The sequence below is a fragment of the Tachypleus tridentatus genome, chromosome 9, assembly GCF_004210375.1.
Source record: "Tachypleus tridentatus isolate NWPU-2018 chromosome 9, ASM421037v1, whole genome shotgun sequence".
NCBI lineage: Eukaryota > Metazoa > Arthropoda > Merostomata > Xiphosura > Limulidae > Tachypleus > Tachypleus tridentatus.
The window spans coordinates 3452356-3458328 of record NC_134833.1 but is presented as its reverse complement, the minus strand read 5'-3'; positions in this window follow the sequence as shown (position 1 = coordinate 3458328).

Genomic DNA, 5973 nt, shown 5'->3' with positions numbered 1-5973 from the left:
TTAGATATTTATAATGACTTCTCTGGCTACTAAAGGTAAGTGGTAGAACTACGAAATCGTGTCGTATTTTATAAACAAAAACATAAGGATTGCATTCATATTACATTGATATAATAGTCAAAAGTCCTCGTGCGGTATCTTACAATCCTAAATAGCCTTCATGAACGACCATTTTTGTTTTATATACATATATCTAAAGAAAGAAGAAGATTAACTGTCAGCCTATGTTAACTTGTCCAAACTATTGTTTCTTTTCTACACTTAAGACTTATGATACACTAACTTGGCCATACAAGTCTAAGCTTTATATAAAAGTCACTGTAATATATATAAACATACACTAAGATATTGAGGAGTTAACACAAAGACTACATATTCATCAAAATACATGTCTTCAGACGTGATGGAAAAGATAAGAAGCTTTCTACAACATCTCGAGCGGATTTCAACAGTAAAGCATCTCTATATGATGAAGTAAAACAGGTATACCTGCCAAGTTCAAGAAAGCTTGGAATATATGAACTCAAGGACAGATTAGATACAATTCAATGACTGTAACACTGCTTATATAAGTTACACAACAGATTCAACCCTGATGAGAACCGGGCAACCCATATTACTAAGTTCTAAATTTTAAGACATCCCTCGTCTTAAAGAAGACTGGGTTAGTTTTGTGTAAGAAATTAAAGAAGTTACATAAAAAGGCATTTCATACTATGTCTTCTGAATATTAATGAGTAATCGACACGTTTATTAAGAGTTTACCAAGATAATCTATGTTGAGTCACGTGAAATTGGGGAACATTTCACTTCTCACTGAGGCATTTGCAGTGGAAAAACAGTTTAAAGTGGTTACATCAGTCCACACAGTGAAAGAAAAGAGTAAATCAACATCAATTGAAACTGTGGCTGTAACATCAGCTCCAAAACAGGCTCTAGGGCCTAAAGCAGCGAGGACATGTTCAACTGTTACTCCACCAGCTCCATTTAGCAAATGCTCCAATGTAACAAAGTACAGCAACTTTTGTTCTCAATTGGTCAGCGGGGTTTCACTGGCCCACGTTGTCACGACTGTACATTATTTTTGTATTGAAATAAACTAGTTGTTTTATTATGAATGTCATACGTTATTAAAACATAACTAACACTAAAAATCTTATATTAGTTAGTGCATTCTGTGTCTCCTAATATATTGGGTCATTCATTGATTATACTTTCATCTATCCAATGCCATCTTTTCCATTTCTTCCCCTATGATAGTTCTTTCCCAGATGTCTTTCTCATTACACCTTTTTCACGTGAGATGTGGTTGTCTTCTCGTTTCAATTCCGTCTTCAACCTTCCAATTCATCACAATTCTTATGGCATACATTTTTATGATGTAACACATTCATCTTAATCTCATCAGGTTACATTCTTCTACGCGCTTCAGCACCTCAATATTTGATACTTTATCCTTCCATGGTAATTTCAGTATTTGACGCAGAATAAACATTTGGAATGCACTTAACTTTTTTCGTATTTTCTGTGCATCTGTCTTGTTTCGCTACTATGCAGCAGGACAGACAAAACAAAATAATTTTAGAATCAAACTGTCATTTTGATGTTCGTACTTCTATTGTTGAATAGTTTTATGAGCCTTCCAGATGTGATATTACCAGTTTACTTCTTCATGGCTACCTTCATATATCCGTATTTTTATTCTAAGGTAGGCGAAACTCATAACTTGGTCTATGATCTCTTCATCACATATTATATTAGGTTTTCTATTCTCGATTGACGTCGTATTACATTTTTCACACTGTATCTTAGACCCACCTTAGATAAAAATAAAATTTGAACATTATAGAAATGAATGCAAGTAACATTTAAGCCTTCTACAAATCAATATAAATAGCACTTAAACATTATACAAATTGATGTATATAACATTAATTAAACGACATTATTGTAGTCTCGAAAATGTTCTTGGACTTAGAAATTTCCAGAAACGGCTATTTAATCCATCGTTCCAAATGTATGGAAATATGTTAGTTATAAAGGTACTCTTTACCAAAATGCTTATACCTAATCTTTGACCGAGCCGGCATGGCCAGGCGGTTAAGACATTCGACTCGTAATCGAAGAATCGCGGGTTCGAATCCCCGTCCAACTAAACATACTCGCTCTTTCAGGCGTGGGGGGTGTGACGGTCACTCCCACTATTCGTTGGTGAAAGAGTATTCCAAGAGTTGGTAGTGGGTGGTGATGACTAGTTGCCTTTTATCAAGACTTACATTGCTGAATTAGGGACGGCTAGCACAGATAGCATTATTAACATCTACCTTCCCTTATAATTAATTTATTTTAAACTAATTAATATTATCATCAACAGTGCCCTTCAATCAAATATAACTCAGAATAATCATATTATTAATCTAATTGCTCGTGCCATTTTATATTTAGAAAAATAATGCTTGGTATTTCATATCGATACCAAATATGTAAATTATTTTTTAAAATCTTGGCACTTTTCTGGTATTGTTGAAACATTATGCTTAATATGATGAAATACTTAAGGCAGAAAATGCCATACATAATTCGCGCTAAACTTGTAGATGAATAAAAAAGGCTGGATTCTACTTTGTTTTACCTGCTGAAGTGTCTCTTCTCAACATGGAACATTTAACAACATGTCCCCGTTTTGTAGATGACAACTGTGAAACTAGATAAGTATTTGTTGGTTATGTTTAACTATAAAGGGCCAGAGCAACAGATATTGTACGTTACGAAGATATTTACTGATGTTGGATTATATCTAAATGAATTGCGTTGTTAAAAATATGATGGAGCATCCAACATGGCTGGAGAAAGATCTGGTGCTCAAAAACAAATCCGAAGTATGTGAAATAAGATTTTATACACTCTGTTAACCATTCTATTATAATTTCATATAATACCAATACGAAATTGTATTGATCAAGTTAAAGGAATAGCTATTAGATTAAATCCTCACTTAACTGTAGTGAACTATTGAAAGCAACCTATCAAAAGTATATCCATAATGAAACAGCTTCATTAAATTCTTCAACTACTCAATATGTACATTACACGCTAGTTTAAGAATACTAAAGGTTGGTAAAATTCTGTTTATATCTTCCATTCTACTTCACATAAGTGAGAGTATTTGTACAGGGATGATAATTTTGAAATACTTAATGACTGTTGAACTTCTGAAAATAAGAAAAATACTTTTGTTTAACAGCTTCACAACGTTCTCTCTGAAATAAGGTTTTGTAAATTTGGAAGGTCCAAACCAAGACATTGTTTCTGATGTTTTCCCAGTAGAACAATGTCGTAAAGAAATGTCTTTACTAAGAGTGAACGTAGATGATTATTCATATCGTATCTTCAAGTACAACAGTACTATTGCAAACAAATCTAATATTAATGTTAGCATGCCATGATTAAGTCAGTAAGAAACCAAATGTGCAAATGAAAGTTATAGTTCTACGGATGATTACGTTTAGAAAACAGTAACCATTCTTTTTCTTTACCACATTATAAGTAATTTTTCCTCCAAATTTGATACACATGTAAAGAAAGCAGTATCAATTTCGAAACTTATACCTTTAAAACTCACACCAGAGACTTCTAACTCTGTATCAGGAAGGCTATAGACTTTTACAGGGAAGATTTTCAAATCCTTAGATTTTTTGATGAAGAAATTCATTGATGGAAAACAAGATGGCTTTCTGTTTCTCTCCAGGACAGGCTCCCGATACTGTCTGACTTCTTAAAAACCTACTTCGTTGTACTAAATATCTTTATGTTACTGAAACTCTGCCATACTGTCCTGTAAACGTTCAGCATCTGCTCTCTGCCAGTTAAATAATTATCTGAGGTGTACACAAACCGAAGTAAGAGTGAGTCCTCTAGTTATCTGAAGTGTACACAAACCGAAGTAAGAGTGAGTCCTCTAGTTATCTGAGGTGTACACAAACCGAAGTAAGAGTGAGTGCTCTAGTTTTAATACGTAATCATTATGGTACTACTATCAACATTCAAACTGTAAGTTAGTTATGGTGAAGCACCCCAGAAAAATAGAGCATGCTAATATGTTATTTCAGTAGTACATGTACGTGTTTGATAGCCAATGATTGAAATAGCTAATATACTATTGTTGCACAGAGTTCTTGAAATTAATAGTATAATTTAGCAGTTAACAAATACTCTTCATATAGATAGTACTGTACTTTACTATAATAAAAAATACACATTGATACTAAACTAAATTTAGCTCCCCATGAAGTGTTACGACAGAATGGTCATTTGCTGACCTTTCATTGATGTTTGTGGATTTTATGTGAATAGCCATGCAGTTATTTAAGCTATATTTCAAACAAAATTAATTTGAGATTTAATTTCACAGCACTTATTTTTTACAAATACTCGGGAGGGGACGGGGCAAGCTCCCAGATCCGTATAGTATAAACACGCTTTACATGCTTAATTTTGAACACCATTTCAAACATTCTGAGTACGGGCTTGAGCCTGCGCTTAAAACACTACTATAACTGTTAACGCTTTCAAATAGTAATTTACAAAACTTTGAAGCTAACTTATAACTCGAATTTTATTAATTTGAATTTATCTAACATATAATACCTTTGATTTGATTTCGATGTGCAAGATACATATACATTTTGTCTGTGACCAGATCAAGTTTAAAACTTTAACAAAGGTCACTCTCTATTCGCATACATTTATTTGTGTACAACATGTCCACACCATGAGTACTACTGTTTCTAGTGTTAGGGCCCGGCATGGCCAAGCGCGTTAAGGCATGCGACTCGTAATCCGAGGGTCGCGGGTTCGCATCCCCGTCGCGCCAAACATGCTCGCCCTTTCAGCCGTGGGGGCGTTATAATGTGCGGTCAATCCCACTATTCTTTGGTAAAAGAGTAGCCCAAGAGTTGGCGGTGGGTGGTGATGACTAGCTGCCTTCCCTCTAGTCTTACACTGCAAAATTAGAGACGGCTAGCACAGATAGCCCTCGAGTAGCTTTGTGCGAAATTCAAAAACAAACAAACAAAGTTTCTAGTGTTAAGGCAATTACCCTCTATAAGGGTATGATGATTAAATTTAGAGCAAAACGGTTGTTTGAGTAATTTACATCAAATCATGAAATATATTTTATTAAAACAGCGTAATTTTTTTATGAACAAATTTATAATAATTCGGCGTTTTTTTAAAGATAACAGTAAATGCCACCAAATTCAGGCCACCATTCCTTCTAATGAGGGTCGCGGATTCGAATCCCCGTCACACCAAACATGCTTCCCTTTCAGCCGTGGGATCGTTATAATGTTACAATCAATCCCACTATTCGGTGATAAAAGAGTAGCCCAAACGTTGAAAGTGGGTAGTGATGACTAGCTGCCTTCCCTCTAATCTTACATTGATAAATAAGGGATGGCTAGCGCAGATAGCTCTCGAATAGCCTTGCGCGAAATTCAAAACAAACCAAATCCTTCTAATGTTATAAAACATTTTTTACCCCGGTTGAAAATCTGATTTGATGCTAAATAAAAATCATTCGGGCTACCCATATATGATGATAACTTAAAATATGTTTTTAGTTTTTAGGAAGTTCAAATGCTTCGCATTAACCGTGCCTCATGGCCAGCTAACCTAATTTGTGAAAAATACTTGAATTTATATTAGCACTACGTTTTCTGAAAGCAACTGTTAATTGATTATTCAGTTCACTAAACAGATCACAGTTCAGCTTTTTAATTTAAGTTTCATTTATATTGACTCCTTCGAAAGAAACAATATTTTAAACAAAACGGGGCAGTTGTAAATATTATCTCTAACTTGAAAGAAATATTCACAGTAAAGATGTTTAAAATGTTATAGATGGAGCGTAAAAAATAAGGGGAGAAATATTTATTGTTGATAAATAAAATACATTTTCAGATGTTGTTGTTT